Genomic DNA, 27,673 nt, shown 5'->3' with positions numbered 1-27,673 from the left:
AAGCCTAGGGCACGATGGCAGGCGCGATGGACCCATCGTGCCTTCCATCGTGCCTCCCTGCACAAAGCTATAAAAATACAAAAACTTGCATAAGGCCCAACGGCAACGACAGATCAAACCCAAAGTATAACATAGAACACACGGAGCCCAACGAACACCAAAACCGATCAATACGGTGACGGAACAACGCCGAAACCAAACGGAAAAATACGGGATATCACAATCTCCCCAACTTATATAAAATTCGTCCTCGAATTTAAAACAAAAACAACCGACGAAAAACATAAGATAAAAAAACTACATATCAAACTGAATTAAACGCACATAATCAACGTAAAAACGCATAAACAAGATACTGAAGGTAATCAATGACAACAATAATAACAATTCTGCATAACAACTCTGTCTTTTTAGAAGATTCCTCAACCGAGTCCAATCCAAACTGTAATCATAGGAATTTCCATGCTTAACGACCTAAGTACTTGCGTAAGCAAAACTCAAAAGGTTGTTCCTCGAACAATAAATCTAAACCACCACTTTCATAAACCAAACAATCTCAAATGATCACAAAAAGTATCAACACTAACTTCCACTTAACATAAAGCGATAATACCATTTCTAGGTGAAACCAAATGAAGGAATACAAACTCTCCCACATGAAACTTGACTGAAATACTAAGGATAATCAAGAACGAAACCTTGAATCTCTTCAATGATAACTCTAACAAAATTTTCACCCAGAGAAGGTCAACACAAGACGAAACACGCCGAAAACATATGGGGTATTACATTCTCCCCTACCTAAGAAAAATTCGACCTCGAATTTTAAATCTGAAACTGATTCGCAGTTTAACCGGTCACAACATACATATGCGCAAAAATTTAAGTCTAACAACTCGGTGCTCTAACGATTACTCGATCAACACAAAAGTGAACAGACAAAAATTATCCAACTGAGAATCACAGTTACTCTTTACCAGGATGGCTTCGAAAACCAGCTTGAATCTTAACGATTACCAAATCCACATTATCAAAGCGCAAGAACAAGACCTAACCTCAAACTATAGTTCTTACAATTCCAAACTCTATCGTATCAAACACGAACGCTGAAAAAAAATATTGCGTTCCACAACACTTACTCACCTGTCCACTTATAACTAGCTCGACACCAAAATAATTGATAACAATACTCAATAACAATCAAATAATATTTCGGCCAAAAACAAACACTACTTGGATCATTCTGTCCAACTATTAACACCAAACTTGATAATACCATCAATCTCGCGAATCATAAAGCACAAAAACTCATATCGTCATTCAAAAGAATACGTGAACCTATCTCATGATAACAGAATCTCCAGATTAGTAACAAACCATGTGTCACGACCCAATTTCATGAATCGTGACCGGCGCTAGGGTATGGGTATGGTCGTACCAAAACCCGTAGCAAGCCTTGCGAAAAACAAATAAACATTAAACCTGCAGAAAACTGCTCGGGGGCAACCGAGACTCCAACCTAAGTCTAACAATTTATATTTCAGATATAATATAAATAACTTAAATATCCAAAATGCTCAACAGCATGCCTTAAATATAATAATAAAATATTCCAGAGTAAACATGCCAGTAATAAATAATCGAACAGATCGACAATCCCAAAGTGCTATAACAATGTAATATATTAACTAGTTCTACTGCGGTCTAAGAGTTTGAAAACAGAAGTAGTTTAAATAACATAAAATCTCCGAGGAATCAACTAATCGGAGTGGACCAGCTTTCAAATCATAAACCTGGAAAATTTGGGAAAACAACGGGGTCAGATATACTGAGATGAGTTCGCAATACTATTTACATTTATTAAGTTTAAAACCCTTAAATCAAAACCTTTTTTACTAATATAATATATTGATTATGGAATAACAGTATTGAAATGATCCCAGCGTAAGCATGACATAGCATACTGAAAAACCCAAAGTGGACGGGAACAAATCCTCGTCATATACCAGCGTAAGCAAGACCATAGTCTGCCGATCCCAGAGTACTTACCGGTGCACACAGTCTCGATACAAGCCTATCGAGCAGCTCGTTTCAATCCAGATCCATAATCCGTAAAAACAGTTCAAAAGCATTTATAATATTAAAATATGATGCGGTACTTAATAAAGCGGTAAATAGCACTACAAACTCACTGCTTGCTTATCCACGTGATCTTGACAAACAGCTAACCCTGCGTAGACTCCGAAGCACGAGCAGTCGACGGGTCTAAAATAATAAATAGGTTAATATCCGAGCGACCCCTAACTCTAAGATCACTAGACACCACGTAGGACTAGCACAATTAAATAACCAGATAATTAAATCACAGAGAAATACAATTCTCAAATAAATTATAATGCCGTAAATTATTCAAGACCATTGAGTTTGCACTTAAATCCAATCCGAAATATTATTAAAATAATATTTAAATGATAAATAAAATCAATTCCTCAAATAGTGGGCTAGCCGAGTTTCATTAAAACTACCAAGCTAACCCCACATGTCGGTGACACAAGTCTAAACCGACCCAACTGATATTTCAGAATTATAAACCACAGTTTATAATTATAATTTTATAAAAATATTAATCAATATACAAATGGAACTCAATAGCTTGAAACCCAAGTAGTTAAAAATTACCGGCAAAATATCTCCTTAAATAAATCAATAAATAATCAAAAAGGCTAAATTATAAATTTAGCCAAATTGGCACGCTAAGTCAAACTTTAAATAACTCATAATTACCCAATTAATTATGCGAATATAAGTAAAAATAAAATTATCGTTTTTCGATTATAATTATCAAAACAATTTAAATTATAATCAAGACAAACAATTTAAGATTTAAATAATGTTATTAAAATTCAAAACGCTAATCGGATGTCCGGTTTTAAATCATTATATTATTTTTTTTACAAATTAAAACCCTTACTTAAACAAGCACAATCAACCAATAATAATAATCATGAAACAACAAAATCAAGCAATTTAATAAGGCCATTCACGTCAGATTATTAGCCCAACAACTTGAAACATAAACCATTTAATAATCATGAAAGAAAAGACCACTTAAACCAATAGCAAAACAAATAATCCATACTTAAGACATCCAAAAGAGTTTCCATGCAGCCATTGAAGAATCCAAAATTAACATTAACAAATGCAAAAGTGGCAATTAATAATTTGAACACGTAATTTGCCGTTCTCAACAATTCAAACCATGAAAACCTTTTTCACTTTGAATCAATAAGCAATATAACCAGGCCATGTTCATTATACCAAGTATCACAGGTAACCAAGCACAGAAGCTAAGATAACATTTCTAATCAACAAAGCACAACAATTTCTGATCTCAACAGCAAACATCGACAACTAATAGAATAAGAACAAGCAAAAAAAAAACAGTGGCATGGAAGGCCATATTCGATAAGAATGAAGAGTCGCAACGCATTGGATTCAAACGAGTCCGAATTGTGGCAAGAACGAATCAAATAAACTCAAACCAAGCCTAAGCTATTCAATTAACCACAAACACTTATCAAAAATAACCTTAGAATCAGTAGCGTGCTAAAGAACAATAGGCAGAAAATCAAACACAAAACAGAAACCAAGAACATTCAAAAACGGTAAAACGACGACGTTTAGTACGAAGAGATTAACGTACCAATTCGATTCCAAAGCTTTGGGATTAAAGAGTATGATTTCTCCTACAGCTGAGACGAGACGGATCCCAATTCTATGCGATTACACAAGCTAAAAAGATGGAGGAATGGTGAATGATTTTTCAGCGAATTTGGTAGGATGGTGGCTAGGGTTTGATGTGAAAGAATGGAAAAAGAAATAAAACGTAGCAGAAGAATATATAGGTCAGAAAAAGGAAAATAATAGCGGCCGTGAGTTATTTTCAGAAGTGGTAGAGGCACATATGAGCACGTTATTGCTCACATATGAACAAGCAAGAATAATGTGCCCATGGCCAAACCAGCCATGGGCCAAACCCACTCAAACCCAACTAAAAAAGAATAAGCCTAGGGCCAAACCAACCCGACACAGTCCGAATAATTTATTTAAACCACGAATTGAAAAGAAATGAATCTGCAACGATTCTAATTATTATTGGAAATAAAAATAAAATCATTATTTTATTTTTTACAAAAATGCGGGTTATTACATTCTCCCCAACTTATAAAAAAATTCGTCCTCGAATTAACCACAAGCCAAAGTAATAAAAAAAAAAAAAAAAAAAAAAAATTGGCACGCATAAAATCACGCGAAAACAAAAATACGGATCTACACATCCCAATAAAAAAAAAAGGAACAACAACAAATAAAATTTTTTTGATTCCCAAAAGTGCTCAACGATTAAGTGACAACTCAACGGGAAACAAAATTAAAAACCGCATAACTCATCTTTATCAAAACAAAACCGCAATCTCAAAAGATAAAACCAAACTCTCACCGAAAGATATTTCTACCACAAAGTCAATTGAGGAGAGTCAAGCGAAACGAAACATAATTTGACCGAAAATACGCTGAAAATTTTATGGACATTCTCCCAAACTTATAGAAATACGACTTCGAATTTAAAACTAATTTAAAAACTCAAAAGATCACCACACGCATACGTGAAAATTTCTTAATCAACAATCTGGTACCTCAAATGACTCTCCAAACATCACGTGTGAATGAATAAAAAATTTATTTTTCAATCGGGAAATAACCAATACGCTGTACGATGAAGAAAATTCAAATGAATAGCTCAAGTCTCAAAGACTACCAAAGTAACACCACAAGAGTAGGAACAATCCCAAAATTCAAATTGTAAACTTACTAAGCCAAAATTCAATGCTACAAACCGAAAATCTACAGATACTCTTCTTTGAAAATAATATTACATTACTTAAATGCACTACATCACTTATAGTGATCACAACACCAAATACCTCATATGAGAAAACTTAAAACGTCCGCTAACAAGCATACAAGAAATTCAATATGTCGTCCAATTTATATATATACTCTAACAAAATAACGGCTGAAAACTAAATACCACTAGAATCGTCTCGATTCAACTAACTAAGATCAGTTCAACAATTTCATCAACTTTTCGAACCCAGACGTAAGAAAGCACACCAATTCTAAGGAATACATAACTTAAACTCCTGACAACAAAATTTTTCATCCTTAATTTTTTTTTTATCAATCACTATAACCTCGAATCCTACAAAAGATCATTTAGATCGGATCGAAAGTAATCGGTTTATTGGTTATGCTCGAAACAAAATTTTCTAGAAGAATGCTTTCCGCAAACACAATTATATAATTAACACCGTTCTCTTTTAATTTGAAATTACTAGCACCTCAAGTTAAATTTCATTTTTAACCGAAAACAATTAACCCGTTGAAAAATCCTTTTGTTTGTAAACGTATCAACATAGTAAAATACTCTCAGTTTGAAATCATAACCGAACCAAACTTTCAAATAATTTCATGATTTTATAAAATCGTTCATTTAGGAAGTCTTAAAATCCACTTTTAAATCAAAACTGATAAAGTTTCATCACTTCTCAAAAAGTTAAAATTTCACAAATAAAATTTTCTTTATTTATGAAAATTTTTCCATATCGGTATCAAGACTTTTTTTGTACAGAAACTGAATCTGTAAAAACAAAATTTCTTTTAATTTTTTTTTTTCCAGTGTAAATAGACATGTAGAGCATAACCAATTTCCTTAAATCAAAAATCCTCAAATGCATACTCAAAGCTGACACAATTCTTAAATCCGAAATAAACCTCGAGTGCAACCTTATAACCATAGTTCCTATTTACTAATTACTGATACTCCAACAGAATAGAATAAATCCTAACAATGCGATTTCTCTTAAGTCACCACCGTCATCACAGAGTATTTGTCTAGTTTCCAACCAAATAAAAATTCCAAACCGTTTGAAATTTAATAACCTTTTAAACACTATTTTCACAATATAACTCGCGAGTTTATAGCAAAATATTTTTTTTTTTTTGAAAAGTCTCACCGAGAATATTTATTTTACATAATTGTGCGCCAGGGTGATGACAACTCTCATCCCCAAAGAGTTGCATTCAACCCTAATAATTTAATGTCGTGATGAATGTTCTAAATGCATGTATCAATTATTTATTTCTCTTTTAATTAGTGATCATACTCAATGCTCAATGCAGTTCCCTATTCGTGGCATTTCAAATGCATGTTCATGACATGTCTGGGCACAATTATGTGATAAAAACATTTCAATTACTTTAACAAGTTAACATTTGAAATCAATTTTCCTTCGAAACATTTTTCTAGACATTACACTCTGTGAGACGGGCACTCGTCCATCTTGACATATTTGCCCATCTCTATTATACTAGTCCACCAATTTGCATCGTCATTAACGAAATAACCTAAAATGAATGACGAAACTAAAATTTACCTAACAACAAATTTCCCTCAAATCGAATTGAAAATTTTCTAAAGGCATCAAACAACACGAACGCCTTCACAACCCCACTATCAGTTTTGGTATATCACTGATCTACCTAATGAAAGATGCCAATATATTACTACATTGATCAACCTCGAACACAGTTTCTACATTCTTTTCCAGAATGCCTAAAGCCAAAAGATTTAGATACACCAATTTATCACAAACAAGCCCGACCTAAAAACGCATAACGCTCGAAATTTCACGCACTAACGCTCATGAGTACAATTATCCCTCCGGTGCTGAGTAATATAACTCAAATCGCCTTCCTCTGACAAAGACAGATTTGTAAAATTCAAATCTGCGAACAGCTCTTGAGAATCGCTTCTCGAATTTAATGATAAGAAAATTGATCACTTCTATTTCCAGGGTTAAACGTTCGATCCGGGTAAATCAATTAGAACATCTAAATTAATCGCAGGGTCAAAACAAAGGTTCGAATCGCACATCGACACCAACGCTAAAGTTAAGCCAAAGAAAAACTAGCGAGGAGTACCCTCACGTGCTACTCCACACAATGAGGCCAACGGGAACAAAACCGATATGGCTTAACTTAAAAAACATGAGAGGCAAGAATAATAACACAGTAATATAGGTCAAGAATTGATCACACGTTTGAAAAGCACTTAAGCATCTTGTAATAAAATAATTACTCATTTGGGTAGCTAACCAATATAATTCCAAAAGATTAAGCATGCAACATCTTATATGGTTAGCGTATTCCTATCGACATGGTGACAACTCAAAACAACCCGTAATTAAGGAAAATTTAACTTATACAATAACATTTTCAACACATCAACTCAAATCAAAATAATAAAGATACTGGTCAAAAGTACTTATCAAAATCCACTTCGAAAAAAAAAAAATTATAATATATACTTCAAGTTCATATCGAGCCCCACAGTTTTAAAATTATTTTCCGGAAAACCCCGTTATAAAACTATAATTATAATTGTTCCCAAACGCCTCAATTTAAAATCATCGAGTTAGCCGAGTGATTACCACTTCCAAGCTCAACTCCAAATTTGGGTGACCCAAGTCAAACCCACAATTACCATTTGAAAAAAAATGTATACAAAACATTTTCAAATTCGGAAAAACGCATTTTAAACAAATTTCAATCCTTTCAAAATAGAAAGCTCGACGTCACTCAAATAACAACATCAGACTCATCACCCAAGTGAGAAAAAAATTTAACAACATTTTCAGAAACACAATCTTTAGTCAAAGCTAGAAAATCGAGCATAAGACCAATAATGCCAAGTGTTGACAAACCAAAATATGGTAAAATTACAAAAGTAATATTAAATTGCCAAAACTGTAACACCTTTCAAAATAACTTTTATTTCCAAACAATCATTTGAAAATACCAAGCTAGACGTAACATTCTAATTTTAAGACTTTGAGAAATTCATTTTATTTTAAAAGAACAAACCCCTTTTTCAATCCTTAGTCGAAAATACATTTTGAAATATACTGATTTCATTTTACTGGTGAAATTACTGAAATAATATATTAGGGTGTCATGTACAGACTACCCATTAAACTATATGCGTCTAAACACAAGTTAGGCAAAAATAATTTTCTTAAGGCAGTTTAAAACCAATACGTGGCCTACAACGTAATTCACAAACGTGAAAAAGATTTTTCGGTCAAAAATCATTTATCCCAAAATAATGTCAAAGCCTAACAAAATATAAATTTTTTGAAATCAAAGTTCACGGTCAAAATCAGAAGTATTGACAAAATAATTTAACGTTGACAACATCCTTAAAGCATAACGACCAAAATATATCACTCAGGTGAAAAGTAACATCATCAAGATAAGACAATGAACATCATACCCAAGTATGACATAGAGGAAATTACCAACATAAGATTTCCCGAGAAATCAAAAGTAATTAAATCACCCAAGTGAGATAACATCAAAAGCATCAAATCAAAGCATAAATAATGACTTACTGGACGCAATCCTATCAGTGTAGGCAGAAAGTTTTAAAATCAAAAGATGACGTTTTAAAGACAAGACACGAATCCTAATTCCGCAGTAGATCCTATGACACAACAGTAGCACTAAACATGCCTTAAAGCGATAAACACATAACATGCAAAAATTTGACCTTAGTTCGAAACTAAAGCTCTGATACCAATTTTGTCACGACCCAATTTCATGAATCGTGACCGGCGCTAGGGTATGGGTATGGTCGTACCAAAACCCGTAGCAAGCCTTGCGAAAAACAAATAAACATTAAACCTGCAGAAAACTGCTCGGGGGCAACCGAGACTCCAACCTAAGTCTAACAATTTATATTTCAGATATAATATAAATAACTTAAATATCCAAAATGCTCAACAGCATGCCTTAAATATAATAATAAAATATTCCAGAGTAAACATGCCAGTAATAAATAATCGAACAGATCGACAATCCCAAAGTGCTATAACAATGTAATATATTAACTAGTTCTACTGCGGTCTAAGAGTTTGAAAACAGAAGTAGTTTAAATAACATAAAATCTCCGAGGAATCAACTAATCGGAGTGGACCAGCTTTCAAATCATAAACCTGGAAAATTTGGGAAAACAACGGGGTCAGATATACTGAGATGAGTTCGCAATACTATTTACATTTATTAAGTTTAAAACCCTTAAATCAAAACCTTTTTTACTAATATAATATATTGATTATGGAATAACAGTATTGAAATGATCCCAGCGTAAGCATGACATAGCATACTGAAAAACCCAAAGTGGACGGGAACAAATCCTCGTCATATACCAGCGTAAGCAAGACCATAGTCTGCCGATCCCAGAGTACTTACCGGTGCACACAGTCTCGATACAAGCCTATCGAGCAGCTCGTTTCAATCCAGATCCATAATCCGTAAAAACAGTTCAAAAGCATTTATAATATTAAAATATGATGCGGTACTTAATAAAGCGGTAAATAGCACTACAAACTCACTGCTTGCTTATCCACGTGATCTTGACAAACAGCTAACCCTGCGTAGACTCCGAAGCACGAGCAGTCGACGGGTCTAAAATAATAAATAGGTTAATATCCGAGCGACCCCTAACTCTAAGATCACTAGACACCACGTAGGACTAGCACAATTAAATAACCAGATAATTAAATCACAGAGAAATACAATTCTCAAATAAATTATAATGCCGTAAATTATTCAAGACCATTGAGTTTGCACTTAAATCCAATCCGAAATATTATTAAAATAATATTTAAATGATAAATAAAATCAATTCCTCAAATAGTGGGCTAGCCGAGTTTCATTAAAACTACCAAGCTAACCCCACATGTCGGTGACACAAGTCTAAACCGACCCAACTGATATTTCAGAATTATAAACCACAGTTTATAATTATAATTTTATAAAAATATTAATCAATATACAAATGGAACTCAATAGCTTGAAACCCAAGTAGTTAAAAATTACCGGCAAAATATCTCCTTAAATAAATCAATAAATAATCAAAAAGGCTAAATTATAAATTTAGCCAAATTGGCACGCTAAGTCAAACTTTAAATAACTCATAATTACCCAATTAATTATGCGAATATAAGTAAAAATAAAATTATCGTTTTTCGATTATAATTATCAAAACAATTTAAATTATAATCAAGACAAACAATTTAAGATTTAAATAATGTTATTAAAATTCAAAACGCTAATCGGATGTCCGGTTTTAAATCATTATATTATTTTTTTTACAAATTAAAACCCTTACTTAAACAAGCACAATCAACCAATAATAATAATCATGAAACAACAAAATCAAGCAATTTAATAAGGCCATTCACGTCAGATTATTAGCCCAACAACTTGAAACATAAACCATTTAATAATCATGAAAGAAAAGACCACTTAAACCAATAGCAAAACAAATAATCCATACTTAAGACATCCAAAAGAGTTTCCATGCAGCCATTGAAGAATCCAAAATTAACATTAACAAATGCAAAAGTGGCAATTAATAATTTGAACACGTAATTTGCCGTTCTCAACAATTCAAACCATGAAAACCTTTTTCACTTTGAATCAATAAGCAATATAACCAGGCCATGTTCATTATACCAAGTATCACAGGTAACCAAGCACAGAAGCTAAGATAACATTTCTAATCAACAAAGCACAACAATTTCTGATCTCAACAGCAAACATCGACAACTAATAGAATAAGAACAAGCAAAAAAAAAACAGTGGCATGGAAGGCCATATTCGATAAGAATGAAGAGTCGCAACGCATTGGATTCAAACGAGTCCGAATTGTGGCAAGAACGAATCAAATAAACTCAAACCAAGCCTAAGCTATTCAATTAACCACAAACACTTATCAAAAATAACCTTAGAATCAGTAGCGTGCTAAAGAACAATAGGCAGAAAATCAAACACAAAACAGAAACCAAGAACATTCAAAAACGGTAAAACGACGACGTTTAGTACGAAGAGATTAACGTACCAATTCGATTCCAAAGCTTTGGGATTAAAGAGTATGATTTCTCCTACAGCTGAGACGAGACGGATCCCAATTCTATGCGATTACACAAGCTAAAAAGATGGAGGAATGGTGAATGATTTTTCAGCGAATTTGGTAGGATGGTGGCTAGGGTTTGATGTGAAAGAATGGAAAAAGAAATAAAACGTAGCAGAAGAATATATAGGTCAGAAAAAGGAAAATAATAGCGGCCGTGAGTTATTTTCAGAAGTGGTAGAGGCACATATGAGCACGTTATTGCTCACATATGAACAAGCAAGAATAATGTGCCCATGGCCAAACCAGCCATGGGCCAAACCCACTCAAACCCAACTAAAAAAGAATAAGCCTAGGGCCAAACCAACCCGACACAGTCCGAATAATTTATTTAAACCACGAATTGAAAAGAAATGAATCTGCAACGATTCTAATTATTATTGGAAATAAAAATAAAATCATTATTTTATTTTTTACAAAAATGCGGGTTATTACACCATGTCAATCATAATTATTCCTCCAATCATACAAAAATAAACAGCCTCTAATAACCTAAGGTAACTAACCATCAACTTAATTCTAACTAAGTTTCACAAACTTAATTTTATTCCACACACAAAAGGTTCAATATCCGAACAAAACGATATACAAACTTTCAAGAATTAAACCCTCAATGAACATTATCGACCAACCAACTTTGTTATCGAAATTCACCAAACACGAAGATCGATTTTCGGACCAGCTAGCTCATATATTCTAAACCAAAATTATTCAATCAAATGACTATAACCTCGTATACAACAAGAGATCACTACTATCAATTCACCTCGACCGGATTGTTAGTTATGCTCAAACATTTTATATTCAAAAAAATTCACTTTTCTTTAAAAGACTATACGTCTTACAGCTCCTTTTTATATTCAATAATCAAAATACTTTACCGTCGAAAAACCATCAGTTTTGTAAACCCTTGAAAATTTTCAAAATGTTTGCATTTTGATTCCACAAGTTTTCCTTATTTTTAAATACGTGTGCGAATTTCACGAAACAGTTCAACTGGAAAAATTTATATTATTTGTAAGTCAAATTTACTAAAATAATTTATACTTTTCTCGTAAATGATCAAACCGTGAAAGAATCCCCTGTATTTAAAATACACTAACTGTGGAATCATCTTTCGTATTGAAAATACACATTAATGTTTCAAAACATCACAAAATTTTAAATCGCTTCTAAATTTTTCTCAAACAAAAACTTAATTTGAAGAATCGTTCAACCGAAAAATTTATTATTCCTTTTGAATTAATTTTGACAAAATTTATTCCTTTCCTCAGAAGGATAAAATTTAACAACGCAGATCTCTTTGTTTATGAAAATACTTTTATATCCATTTATCCAAAGTAATTAGAAAAATCTAATCTGAAAGATAACATCTCTTTTTTTTTTTTAAAAAAAAACCCAGTGTATAAACACACCTGGAGCATAACCAACATCCTTAATCCACAAATCGTAAATTATCACGAAAGCTTTCTATTCTAAATTACTCTATACCGCACATAGCACAACTATATCTCGAACGCAACCTCAAATTCATTTTCACTTTCTATGAAACACATGATTCTGACAATACAAACTGATCTCTAACAATGTAATCATCCAAAAAATCCACCACCATCATCATAGAGTACTTGTCTAGCTACCTTTCGGTAACTGTTTCAAAATCATTTGAAATCCGACAACTTATAAATAAGTTTATCACACATTGACTCGCGAGCTCGTTTCAAAACACTTTATCGATAAAAATTCATTTTACATAATTGTGCGCCAGGGTGATGACATCTCTCATCCCCAAAGAGTTGCATCCAACCCTAATCATTTCTATGCACGTGATGCATGTACTATTATGCATGTATCAGTTATTGGTTTTTCTTTTATTTAGTGAACATACTTAGTGCTCAATGCAATCCTATTCGTGACATTCAAAATGCAAGTTCATGATATGGATGGGCACAATTACGTGTTGAAAATATTTCAAATATTTTAACAAATCAACCTTTGAAATCCATTTGTCGATTAAACATTTGCTAGACTTTACACTCTGTGAGATGTGCACTCAATAACCTCAAAATAATTCTCAAACTCAATACTTGTAATCCATCGACATTCGCTATTATATAACAACTCAACCTAATAATTTCGTTACAACTCTTCGGTATAAAATATCCAACTAACCTCAACCCAAACTGAAACTTATACCCAATGAAATAACATATCACATACGTTCATATAAAACTTACCGCCAGCTCCCGCATCGCATCATCAGACTTGATGAAAAACATCAGTGTATTAATGCACCGCTCAATCTTCTTTGATCAGAATTTCCAATATCCTTTCCAGGATAATCAGAAACCGTCAACCATCCTAAAGGAATACTTCCCTTATATTTCTCGATATCGAAACCCAAAGATTTCGGTTCACAACAATAATATGGCAAACCCAGCTTAACCCAAAGTCGATACTAGATCAAACAGGGTCTGAACAAAGGTTCAACTCACAATCAAACCATACATCAGGTAAGTCAACCACGACCACGTGGTTAAATCCTCTCACATGCTACACTTCACAAAGAGACAAAACAAAAACAATCAACTTAGTCCAACAGACAAGCGAGTTACACAACACAAATTATTTCTAAGGGACACCAAATTTGTAAATTATGAGCCATGCAAACATGCCATTCAGCAAAACAACCCATTCATTCTTAAAACAATTATTAAGACAAGCTACAACAAGTTTGAATCTTTGTATCGAAATCAACTTACAATAATATCATCCTTTAAGAATACGCTTCAAATTTTATTTTGAAATTTAAAAGTCAAATACGAAAACTTCCAAATTTTTTTTTTGAGCCCCACGGTTAAATTAAAATCACTTTCTGTAAAAGTCTCTTCTTAGTAATCAATTGCTTTAAAGCGGATACATAAGTATCTCAAATCATAAAATCATCGAGCTAGCCGAGTCATTACAACTACCAAGTTCAACTCCTAAATTTGGGTAACCCAAGTCAAACCCAATACAACTGTTTATAAAACATAATCAAAAGAATTGTAAATCCGAAAAAATATGTGAATAAAATTTCCATCCTTTAAAAAAAATTGAGAGCTCAACTTAACCCAACCGCTAAACGGCAATTTAAAAACTCAAGTGAGAAATCCTTAATCTCAAACAGTCATTTCTGTAACTCTAAAAATTTAAAACACAAGAAAATTCTTTTTACAAGCAACTTAATCAAAAATCAAACTTTTAAAGAATTAAGTTCAAACTTCTCTTATGATTTTGTGTTGAAACACAAATTGGATAAAACAATATTGTCAATGAAAATCTTTAAATCAACATGTGGTCAAACAATGCATGACCATCAAACACGTTTTATCTCTTTAATAGAAAAAAAAAAAAACAAGGCTAACGCCCAACATACGATCACATTTAAAATCAACAATCGAGGCCAAAGACAAGATGTACTTTATTAATAAGGCAAAAGCAGTGGAACGCATCATGCAAAATAACCGTATACGTACCATATTTTTTTAAATCGCATCAGGCATAAACGCCAAAATTTATCAAACATCATACCCAAGTATGAGTTTAGAAAAATTTACCAACCTATGATTTCCCGAGAAATTGAAAGCAATAATAATTACCCAAGTTAAATAATCTCAACATGATAAAACACAGCACGTAACATCCAAGTGAAATTAATTGTCAATCATAACACCAACACCAAATAAAGACTGACAGACATCACCTATAGGATGTAGGCAGAAAGTTTGAAAATAAAAGATGACATTTTAAAAGACAAGACACGAATCCTAATTCCGCAGTAGTTCCTATGACACGACATCAACTTATCATGCCAAAACACATAATACATAACATGCATAAGGCCTTGGTTTGAAACCAAAGCTCTGATACCAAGTTTGTCACGACCCATTTTCATGAATCGCGACCGGCGCTAGGGTATGGGTAATGTAGTACCAAAACCCGTAGCTAGCCTTTCAATTAACATATAAACACATAAACCTGCAGAAAACCAATGCTCGGGGGCAACCGAGACTTCAACCTAAATCTAGCAGTTATAATATTCCACAATTAATATAACATGCTTAGCCAATTCCGAGACTAATATAGATTTATCATAAATCAATGTAAGTATTATAATCATGCCAAAGCAATATAACCAGTCGAACCAATCCGACAAAATATACAGTAATAATAAAGACGTCTAGTTACTACTGCGGTCTAAGAATAAAACAGTTTTACAGTTTATCAAAAATAAATGGAACCTCCGAAGAAAAGTAAATGCGGAGATCACCAGACTCTCTCAGATCATAACCCTGGGAAAATTGGGAAAACAACGGGGTCAGATATACTGAGATGAGTTTATACCACTATCTACATTTATTAAGTGGAAAACCTTTTAAAACCGTTTAAAACATTTAATAACCATATTACAGATAATAGTTGGAACCCTAATCCACAATTCTAAATAATAAACATAATCCAATAGGTCTGGTCCCGAGAGCTGAGCTACACCGAGTTACCACTGACCACACTTATACCAGAGTCCCGAGAGCTGAGCTACACCGAGTTACTCTACTTGGTCCCGAGAGCTATGCTCACACCGAGTTACCACATTACCATAAATACCTTTCCCAGATCATTACCGGTGCGCACGCAGTCCTAATGATGCCCATTAGGTAGCATGTTCCAACTAGAAGCCATAATATAAAACCAGTTCGAAATATACGTACAGTATATATATTTATTATTAAAATAACAATTTACTTAATAAAGCGGTAAATAGTAAGTACAAACTCACTGCTTGCAAATCCACGTGAAAACTTGACAAGCAACTAAACCTGATCCGACTCCGAAGCACGAGCAGTCGACGGGTCTAAGAAAATATATATAATAATTAATATCATCCCCTAACTCTAGAGAGTACTAGACACCACATACGACTAGCACATATATCAATCAAGCCAACGTATAAACCATCATAACGCCATTATACATATATAGTCAAAATACCAAAGCATAAACTAACGTGGAATAATCATACTTACTCGGACTGTCACCAAAGTCATACAATCAGTTAAGTCAAATTGAGTTCCCACTTTGAAAACATGATCCGAAAATCCATTTCAGATAACTTAGTTAAATCCATAAACCAAGTTTAAAACCAACATGGTGAGTCAGCCAAGTTACAACAATTGCAAGGCGTCTTCTCACAAATCGGGCGACCCAAGTCTAACCCGAACCAAAATCCAACCAGAGTAAAACCAGAGTTTAATATTTAGGTCATCTTTTGATAAACTATGAAATCCATTTTGAAAACAAGGAACTCAATAAGAACTCAATAACCAAAATATCATAACGCTCATAAGGTTCTCGACAAAAGTCCTCAATGGGAAAACATGTTCAAACGGCCAACATAAAATATACAATCACCTTAGCATGCCCTCTAACATTAAACATGCCCAATCAAGATTTACAATAATTTATACATCATACTAACACAAGTATGTTAAACTTCTTTTAAATGAACCAAAAAGGATTAAATCATCCATTTAAACGTCAAACTCAGATTTGAAACGATAATCAAATCATGGCAATAACTTGTCTACAGGCATAATCAACACGAATGAGTAAAACACAAACAAAGCAATGCCAACATGTCAAGAACGATACAAAACAGCCCCAACACAATAGTGGGCAGCAACTAGATCATTAAAAACTAATCAACACAACAACAAGGTGAAATCATGCATTATAAGCCATATAATCAACCTATGATTTACCAAGCATGTCAAAAATATACCATTGATTCACACACATAAGATCAGCCCCAAAACATGAATTTCCAGCCATCTATAACAATGCTAAAACAACAATTTAACAACCAATTAACATACGAAATCAACTAGCACTTGAACCCAACAATTGACATTTAAATCTAAATGTTATAGCATGATAATTCAATCATAAACACCCTATTACAGATTCGGCTAAGCGTTTCAGAGATCAAATCATCCACAATATAGGTACAACACAATAGAACACAATCTATCGAATTAGCACGCGAATCTCTACGCAAAAACTTAAAGGATTGCAACACATACCGTAATGATTCGAGATCGGCGTACGAATCAAAAGGAAACAGTAAATCAATATCCACAATAAGCTGGAAAAAGGTTCGAATAAGTTAAGAGCCGATATACGCGATAAGGAATTGATTAATCGAAGAAAGGAGTATTAGAATCGCTTACCGAATGATTAAACCAAAGGGAATGAAGGAAAATAGAGTATCTCAGATGCTAGGGCGGCTCTAGGGTTTTAGAAAAGTGAAAAATTAGGTTAGATCGAGTTAATGATCTATTTATAGGTCAAAATATCAAATCTGACAGAGGGGCACGATGGGAGGCGCGATGGACCCATCGTGCCTTCCGTCGTGCCTTCCTAAGAAAAATGGAAAAAATGCCTAGGGCACGATGCGAGGCGCGATGGACCCATCGTGCCTTCCATCGTGCCTTCCTCAGCAGCATGAAAATAAGCCTAGGGCACGATGGCAGGCGCGATGGACCCATCGTGCCTTCCATCGTGCCTCCCTGCACAAAGCTATAAAAATACAAAAACTTGCATAAGGCCCAACGGCAACGACAGATCAAACCCAAAGTATAACATAGAACACACGGAGCCCAACGAACACCAAAACCGATCAATACGGTGACGGAACAACGCCGAAACCAAACGGAAAAATACGGGATATCACAATGTTTGGCTTAAATCGATAAAAATGTGTAACGTTTGGATTTGTTTCCTAATGTTTTAAACATTTGGATTAGTGTCGAAACATTATACATGTTTTGCTTAAATCGCTAAAATGGTGAAACGTTTGGATTTGTTTCGTAATGTTTGTAAATGTTTGGCTTAAATTGCAAAAAAGTTAAAACGTTTGGATTTGTTTTGTAACTTTTGTAAACGTTTGGCTTCAATCCCTAAAAATGTAAAACTTTTGGATTTGTTTTCCAACATTTGTAAAAGTTTGGCTTAAATCGATAAAAATGTTAAATGTTTGGATTTGTTTCGTAACGTTTGTAAAAGTTTGGCTTATATCGATAAAAAGGTGAAACGTTTGGATTTGTTTTGTAAAGTTTTAAACGTTTGGATTTCCTTCGTAATGCCTTAAACGTTTGGATTTGATTCGTAACGTTTGTAAACATTTGGCTTAAATAGCTAAAAAGGTGAAACATTTGGAATTGTTTCATTTTGTTTGTAAACGTTTGGCTTAAATCGCTAAAAAGGGGAAACGTTTGGTTTTGTTTCGTAACGTTTGTAAACATTTGGCTTAAATCGCTAAAAATGAGAAACGTTTGGATTTATTTCGTAACGTTTGTAAACGTTTGGCTTAAATCGCTAAAAATGTGAAACGTTGTGATTGGTTTCGTAATATTTGTAAACGTTTGTCTTAACTCGCAAAACAGGTGAAACGTTTTGTTTTATTTCGTAAAGTTTGTAAACGTTTGGATTAAATTGCTAAAAAGTTGGAACATTTGATTTTGTTTCGTAACGTTTGTAAACGTTGGGCTTAAATCGCTAAAAATGTGTAACGTCTAGATTGGTTTCGCAACGTTTTAAAATTTTGGCTTGAATCGCTAAAAATGTGAAACGTTTGGATTTGTTTCGTAATGTATTAAACATTTTGATTGGTTTTGTAACGTTTTAAACGTTTGGCTTCAATCGCTAAAAAGGTGAAATATTTAGATTTATTGTGTAACGTTTGTAAACGTTTGGCTTAAATCACTAAAAAGGTGACACGTTTGGATTTGTTTCGTAATGTTTGTAAACGTTTGTCTTAATTCGTTAAAAAGGTGAAACGTTTGGATTTGTTTCATAACTTTTAAACGCTTGGATTAGTTTCGTAATGTTTTAAACGTTTGGCTTAAATCGCTAAAAATGTGAAACGTTTGGATTTTTTTTGTAACGTTTTAAATGTTTGGATAGGTTTTGTAACATTTGTAAACGTTTGGCTTAAATAGCTAAAAAGGTGAAACGTTTGAATTTGTTTCGTATCGTTTCTTAACGTTTGGCTTAAATCGCTAAAAAGGTGAAACGTCTGGATTTGTTTCGTAACGTTTGTAAACGTTTGGCTTAATTTGCTAAAAAGGTGAAACGTTTGGATTTGTTTCGTAACGTTTTAAACGCTTGGATTAGTTTCGTAACGTTTTAAACGTTTGGCTTATATCGCTAAAAATGTGAAACGTTTAGATTTGTTTCGTAACGTTTTAAATGTTTGGATTGGTTTTTTAACATTTGTAAACGTTTGGCTTAAATAGATATAAGGGTGAAACGTTTGAATTTGTTTCATAACGTTTGTTAACTTTTGGCTTAAATCGCTATAAAGGTGAAACGTTTCGATTTGTTTTGTTACGTTTTAAACGTTTGGATTGGTTTCGTAAGATTTTAAACGTTCGACTACGTTTGGATTTGTTTCGTAACGTTTGTAAACGTTTGGATTCGTTTCAACGATAAACGTTTGGATTGTTTTGTAAAGTTGTAAATGTTTGGCTAAAATTTCTAAAAAGATGCGACATTTGGTTTTGTTTCGTAACGTTTGTATATGTTTGGCTTAAATCGCTAAAAATATGTAACGTTTGGATTTGTTTCATAACGTTTTAAACGTTTGGATTAGTTTCGAAACATTATAAATGTTTCGCTTAAATCGCTAAAATGGTGAAACGTTTGGATTTGTTTCTTAATGTTTGTAAATCTTTGGCTTAAATCGCTAAAAAGGTGAAACGTTTGGATTTGTTTTGTAACGTTATAAACGTTCAGGATGGTTTTGGAAAGTTTTAAACTTTCGGCTTAAATTGATAAAAATGCAAAACATTAGGATTTGTTTTGTAACGTTTTCGTAACGTTTGTAAACGTTTGTAAACGTTTGGCTTAAATCGCTAAGAAGGTGAAACGTTTAGATTTGTTTTGTAACTTTTGTAAATGTTTGGCTTCAATCCCTAAAAATTCAAAACTTTTGGATTTGATTTCCAACGTTTGTAAAAATTTGGCTTAAATCGATAAAAAGGTTAAACGTTTGGATTTGTTTCGTAATGTTTGTAAAAGTTTGGCTTAAATCGATAAAAAGGTGAAACGTTTGGATTTGTTTTGTAACGTTTTAAACGTTTGGATTTCCTTCGTAACGCCTTAAACGTTTGGATTTGATTCGGAACGTTTGTATACATTTGGCTTAAATAGCTAAAAAGGTGAAACATTTGGAGTTGTTTCATTTTGTTTGTAAACGTTTGGCTTAAATCGCTAAAAAGGTGAAACATTTGGTTTTGTTTCGTAACGTTTGTAAACGTTTGGCTTAAATCGCTAAAAATGAGAAACAATTGGATTTGCTTCGTAACGTTTGTAAACGTTTGGCTTAAATCGCTAAAAATGTGAAACGTTAAGATTGGTTTCGTAATGTTTGTAAACGTTTGTCTTAACTCGCAAAAAAGGTGAAACATTTTGTTTTGTTTCGTAAAGTTTGCAAACGTTTGGATTAAATTGCTAAAAAGTTGAAACGTTTGGTTTTGTTTCGTACGTTTGTAAACGTTGGGCTTAAATCGCTAAAAATGTGTAATGTTTAGATTGGTTTCGTAACGTTTTAAACTTTTAGCTTGAATCGCTAAAAATGTGAAACGTTTGGGTTTGTTTCATAATGTATTAAACATTTTGATTGGTTTTGTAACGTTTTAAAAGTTTGGCTTCAATCGCTAAAAAGGTGAAATATTTGGATTTGTTTTGTAACGTTTGTAAACGTTTGGCTTAAATCGCTAAAAAGGTGAAACCTTTGGATTTGTTTCGTAATATTTGTAAACGTTTGTCTTAATTCGCTATAAAGGTGAAACGTTTGGATTTGTTTCATAACGTTTTAAACGATTGGATTAGTTTCGTAATGTTTTAAACGTTTGGCTTAAATCGCTAAAAATGTGAAACGTTTGGATTTGTTTCGTAACGTTTTAAATGTTTGGATAGGTTTTGTAACATTAGTAAACGTTTGGCTTAAATAGCTAAAAAGGTGAAACGTTTGAATTTGTTTCGTATCGTTTGTTAACGTTTGGCTTAAATTGCTAAAAAGGTGAAACGTTTGGATTTGTTTCTTAACGTTTGGATTAATTTGCTAAAAAGATGAAACGTTTGGATTTGTTTCGTAACATTTTAAACGCTTGGATTAGTTTTGTGAAGTTTTAAACGTTTGGCTTATATCGCTAAAAATGTGAAACGTTTAGATTTGTTTCGTAACGTTTTAAATGTTTGGATTGGTTTTGTAAAATTTGTAAACGTTTGGCTTAAATAGCTATAAAGGTGAAACGTTTGAATTTGTTTCGTAACGTTTGTTAACGTTTGGCTTAAATCGCTATAAATTTGAAACGTTTGGATTTGTTTCATTACGTTTTAATCGTTTGGATTGGTTTCGTAAGGTTTTAAACGTTCGACCTCAATCGCTAAAAAGGGGAAACGTTTGGATTTGTTTCGTAACGTTTGTAATCGTTTGGATTGGTTTCATAACGTTTTAAACGTTTGGCTTACATTGCTAAAAAGGTGTAACATTTGGATTTGATTCGTAACGTTTTAAACGCTTGGATTAGTTTCGTAATGTTTGTAAATGTTTGTCTTAATTCGCTAAAATGGTGAAACGTTTGGATTTGTTTCATAACGTTTTAAACGCTTGTATTAGTTTCGTAATATTTTAAAGGTTTGGCTTAAAACGCTAAAAATTTGAAACGTTTGGATTTGTTTCGTAACGTTTTAAATGTTTAGATTGGTTTTGTAACATTGGTAAACGTTTGGTTTAAATAGCTAAAAAAAGTGAAACGTTTGAATTTGTTTCGTATCGTTTGTTAATATTTGGCATAAATCGCTAAAAAGGTCAAAACGTTTGGATTTGTTTCATAACGTTTTAAACGTTTGGATTAATTTGCTAAAAAGGTGAAACGTTTGGATTTGTTTCATAACGTTTTAAACGCTTGGATTAGTTTTGTAAAGTTTTAAACGTTTGGCATATATCGCTAACAATGTGAAACATTAGGATTGGTTTTGTAATGTTTGTAAACGTTTGTCTTAACTCGCAAAAAAGGTGAAACGTTTTGTTTTGTTTCGTAAAGCTTGTAAACGTTTGGATTAAATTGCTAAAAAGTTGAAACGTTTCGTTTTGTTTCATAACGTTTGTAAACGTTGGGCTTAAATCGCTAAAAATGTGTAACGTTTAGATTGGTTTTGTAACGTTTTAAACGTTTGGCTTGAATCGCTAAAAATGTGAAACGTTTGGATTTGTTTCGTAATGTATTAAACATTTTGATTGGTTTTGTAACGTTTTAAACTTTTGGCTTCAATCGCTAAAAAGGTGAAATATTTGGATTTGTTCTGTAACATTTGTGAACGTTTGGCTTAAATCGCTAAAAAGTTGAAACGTTTGAATTTGTTTCGTAATGTTTGTAAACGTTTTTCTTAATTCGCTAAAAAAGTGAAACGTTTGGATTTGTTTCATAACATTTTAAACGCTTGGATTAGTTTCGTAATGTTTTAAACGTTTGGCTTAAATCGCTAAAAATGTGAAACGTTTGGATTTGTTTCATAACGTTTTAAATGCTTGGATAGGTTTTGTAACATTTGTAAACGTTTGGCTTAAATAGCTAAAAAGGTGAAACGTTTGAATTTGTTTCGTATCGTTTGTTAACGTTTGGCTTAAATCGCTAAAAAGGGGAAACGTTTGGATTTGTTTCGTAACGTTTGTAAACGTTTGGCTTAATTTGCAAAAAAAGGTGAAACGTTTGGGTTTGTTTCGTAACGTTTTAAACGCTTGGATTAGTTTTGTAAAGTTCTAAACGTTTGGCTTATATCGCTAAAAATGTGAAATGTTAGGATTGGTTTCGTAATGTTTGTAAACGTTTGTCTTAACTCGCAAAAAAGGTGAAACGTTTTGTTTTGTTTCGTAAAGTTTGTAAACGTTTGGATTAAATTGCTAATAAGTTGAAACGTTTGGTTTTGTTTCATAACGTTTCTAAACGTTGGGCTTAAATCGCTAAAAAGGTGAAACTCTTGGATTTGTTTCGTATCGTTTGTAAACGTTTGACTTAAATCGCTAAAAAGGGGAAACATTTGGATATGTTTCGTAATGTTTGTAAACGTTTGGACCTTTTTAGCGATTTAAGCCAAATGTTTAAAGCGTTACAAAACCAATCCAAACGTTTTGATTTGTTTTGTAAACGTTTGGCTTAAATCGCTAAAAAGATGAAATTTTTGGATTTATTTCGTAACATTTGTAAACGTTTGGATTAAATTACTAAAAAAAGGTGAAACGTTTGGTTTTTTTTTGTAGAGTTTGTAAATGTTTGGCGTAAATCGCTAAAAATGTGAAACGTTTGGATTTGTTTTGTTTTGTTTGTAAACAATTGGTTTCAATCGCGAAAAAGGTGAAATATAAATGTTTGGCTCAAATCGCTAAAAAAGTGAAACGTTTGGATTTGTTTCGTGAAGTTTGAAACGTTTGGATTTGTTTAGAGATTTAAGCCAAACATTTAAAACGTTATGAAACCAATCCAAACGTTTAAAACATTACAAAACAAATCCTAACGTTTCACCTTTTAGCTATTTAAGCCAAAAGTTTAAAACGTTACGAAACCAATCTAAATGTTACGAAACAAAACCAAACATTTAACCTTTTTTGCGATTTAAGCTAAACGTTTAAAACGTTACAAAACCAATCCAAACGTTTACAAACGTTAAGAAACAAATCCAAACGCTTCACCTTTTTAGCAATTTAATTGAAACGTTTAAAACGTTACGAAACAAATTCAAACGTTATACCTTTTCAGCGATTTAACCTAAACGTTTACAAACGTTATGAAACAATTCCAAAAGTTTCACCTTTTTAGCTATTTAAGCCAAACGTTTACAAATGTTACGAATCAAATCCAAACGTTTAAGGCGTTACGAAGGAAATCCAAACGTTTAAAACGTTACAAAACAAATCCAAACGTTTCACCTTTTTATCGATTTAAGCCAAACTTTTACAAACGTTACGAAACAAATCCAAACGTTTAACCTTTTTAGCTATATAAGCCAAATATTTATAGATATGTTAAGAAACAAATCCAAATGTTTCACCTTTTAGCAATTTAAGACAAACGTTTACAAACGTTACGAAAGAAATCAAACGTTTGGATATGTTTCGTAACGTTTTAAAACGTTTGAATTTGTTTCGTAATATTTTAATATTTTGGCTTAAATCAATTAAAAGGTGAAGCGTTTGTATTTGTTTCGTTGCGTTTTAAACGTTTGGATTTGTTTTGTAACGTTTTAAACGTTTGGATTTGTTTCGTAACGTTTTAAACGTTTGGCTTAAATCGGTAAAAAGGTGAAATGTTAGGATTTGTTTCGTAACGTTTTAAACGTTTGACTTAAATCGCCAAAATGGTGAAACGTTATGATTTGTTTCGTAAAGTTTAAAACATTTGGATTAGTTACACAACGTTGTACACTTTTGGTTTAAATAGCTAAAAAGGTGAAAGGTTTGGTTTAAATCGCTAGAAAGGTGAAACGTTCGTATTTGTTTTGTAACGTTTTAAACGTTCGACTTAAATTGCTAAAAAGGGGAAACGCTTGAATTTGTTTCGTAACATTTGTAAACGTTTGGCATAAATCGCTAAAAAGATGAAATTTTTGGTTTTGTTTCGTAACTTTGTAAACGTTTGGATTGGTTTTTTAACGTTTTATTCGTTTGGATTGGATAACGTTTGTATACGTTTGGCTTAAATCGCGTAAAAGGTGAAACGTTTGGATTTGTTTTGTAACTTTTGTAAATGTTTGGCTTCAATCCCTAAAAATGCAAAACTTTTGGATTTGTTTTCCAACGTTTGTAAAAGTTTAGCTTAAATCGATAAAAAGGTTAAACGTTTGGATTTGTTTCGTACCGTTTATAAAAGTTTGGCTTAAATCGATAAAAAGGTGAAACGTTTGGATTTATTTTGTAACGTTTTAAACGTTTGGATTTCCTTCGTAACGCCTTTAACGTTTTGATTTGATTCGCAACATTTGTAAACGTTTGGCTTAAATAGCTAAAAAGGTGAAACATTTGGAATTGTTTCATTTTGTTTGTAAACGTTTGGCTTAAATCGCTAAAAAGGGGTAACGTTTGGTTTTGTTCCGTAACGTTTGTAAACGTTTGGCATAAAATGCTAAAAATGAGAAACGTTTGGATTTGTTTCGTAACGTTTGTAAACGTTTGGCTTAAATCGCTAAAAATGTGAAACGTTAGGATTGGTTTCGTAACGTTTGTAAACGTTTGTCTTAACTCGCAAAAAAGGTGAAACGTTTTGTTTTGTTTCTCAAAGTTTGTAAACGTTTGGCTTAAATTGCTAAAAAGTTGAAACGTTTGGTTTTGTTTCGTAACATTTGTAACTGTTGGGCTTAAATCGATAAAAATGTGTAACGTTTAGATTGGTTTCGTAACGTTTTAAACGTTTGGCTTGAATCGCTAAAAATGTGAAACGTTTGGATTTGTTTCATAATGTATTAAACATTTTGATTGGTTTTGTAACGTTTTAAACGTTTGGATTCAATTGCTATAAAGGTTAAATATTTGGATTTCTTTCGTAACGTTTGTAAACGTTTGGCTTAAATCGCTAAAAAGGTGAAACGTTTGGATTTGTTTCGTAATGTTTGTAAACGTTTGTCTTAATTCGCTAAAAAGGTGAAATGTTCGGATTTGTTTCATAATGTTTTAAACACTTGGATTAGTTTCGTAATGTTTTAAACGTTTGGCTTAAATCGCTAAAAATGGTAAACGTTTGGATTTGTTTCGTAACGTTTTAAATGTTTGGTTAGGTTTTATAACATTTGTAAACGTTTGGCTTAAATAGCTAAAAAGGTGAAACGTTTGAATTTATTTCGTATCGTTTGTTAACGTTTGGCTTAAATCGCTAAAAAGGTGAAACGTTTGGATTTGTTTCTTAACGTTTGTAAACGTTTGGATTAATTTGCTAAAAAGGTGAAACGTTTGGATTTGTTTCGTAACGTTTTAAACGCTTGGATTAGTTTTGTGAAGTTTTAAACGTTTGGCTTATATCGCTAAAAATGTGAAACGTTTAGATTTGTTTCGTAACGTTTTAAATGTTTGGATTGGTTTTGTAAAATTTGTAAACGGTTGGCTTAAATAGCTATAAAGGTGAAATGTTTGAATTTGTTTCGTAACGTTTGTTAACGTTTGTCTTAAATCGCTATAAATTTGAAACGTTTGGATTTGTTTCGTTACGTTTTACACGTTTGGATTGGTTTCGTAAGGTTTTAAACGTTCGACCTCAATCCATAAAAAGGTGAAACGTTTGGATTTGTTTTGTAACGTTTGTAATCGTTTGGATTGGTTTCATAACGTTTTAAAAGTTTGGCTTAAATCGCTAAAAAGGTGAAACATTTGAATTTGTTTCGTAATGTTTGTAAACGTTTGTCTTAATTCGCTAAAAAAGTGAAACGTTTGGATTTGTTTCATAACGTTTTAAACGCGTGGATTAGTTTCGTAATGTTTTAAACGTTTGGCTTAAATCGCTAAAAATGTGAAACGTTTGGATTTGTTTCATAACGTTTTAAATGTTTGGATAGGTTTTGTAACATTTGTAAACGTTTGGCTTAAATAGTTAAAAAGGTGAAACGTTTGAATTTTTTTCGTATCGTTTGTTAACGTTTGGCTTAAATCGCTAATAAGGTGAAACATTTGGATTTGTTTCGTAACGTTTGTAAACGTTTGGCTTAATTTGCAAAAAAAGGTGAAACGTTTGGATTTGTTTCGTAACGTTTTAAACGCTTGGATTAGTTTCGTAACGTTTTAATCGTTTGGCTTATATCGCTAAAAATGTGAAACGTTTAGATTTGTTTCGTAACGTTTTAAATGTTTGGATTGGTTTTTTAACATTTGTAAACGTTTGGCTTAAATAGATATAAGGGTGAAACGTTTGAATTTGTTTCGTAACGTTTGGCTTAAATCGCTATAAAAGTGAAACGTTTGGATTTGTTTTGTTACGTTTTAAACTTTTGGATTGGTTTCGTAAGGTTTTAAACGTTCGACTACGTTTGGATTTGTTTCGTAACGTTTGTAAACGTTTGGATTGGTTTCATAACAATTTAAACGTTTGGCTTACATCGCTAAAAAGGTGTAACATTTGGATTTGTTTCGTAACGTTTTAAACGTTTGGATTGTTTTGTAAAGTTGTAAATGTTTGGCTTAAATTTCTAAAAAGATGCAACGTTTGGTTTTGTTTCGTAACGTTTGTATATGTTTGGCTTAAATCGCTAAAAATGTGTAACGTTTGGATTTGTTTCCTAACGTTTTAAACGTTTGGATAAGTTTCGAAAAATTATAAATGTTTCGCTTAAATCGCTAAAATGGTGAAACGTTTGGATTTGTTTCGTAATGTTTGTAAATGTTTGGCTTAAATCGCTAAAAAGGTGAAACGTTTGGATTTGTTTCGTAATGTTATAAATGTTCAGATTGGTTTTGGAAAGTTTTATACTTTCGGCTTAAATCGGTAAAAATGCAAA

At 32.6% G+C, this 27,673-nt stretch overlaps 1 long non-coding RNA gene across 1 annotated transcript; it reads right to left on the bottom strand.

Annotated features, from left to right (window-relative positions):
- Positions 1 to 15,206: 15,206 nt before the first annotated feature.
- On the bottom strand, positions 15,207 to 16,117 carry LOC126686331 (uncharacterized). Its single transcript, XR_007643911.1, has 2 exons — positions 15,915 to 16,117; positions 15,207 to 15,429 (listed from the first exon to the last, which is right to left on the bottom strand). It is a non-coding gene; the product is annotated as an uncharacterized LOC126686331 (long non-coding RNA).
- Between the last annotated feature and the right edge of the window lie 11,556 nt (positions 16,118 to 27,673).

This window comes from Mercurialis annua, linkage group LG6 (assembly GCF_937616625.2).
Source record: "Mercurialis annua linkage group LG6, ddMerAnnu1.2, whole genome shotgun sequence".
NCBI classification, from domain to species: domain Eukaryota; kingdom Viridiplantae; phylum Streptophyta; class Magnoliopsida; order Malpighiales; family Euphorbiaceae; genus Mercurialis; species Mercurialis annua.
Note: the sequence above shows the minus strand (reverse complement) of the source record. Positions and strands in the feature narration are given on the sequence as shown.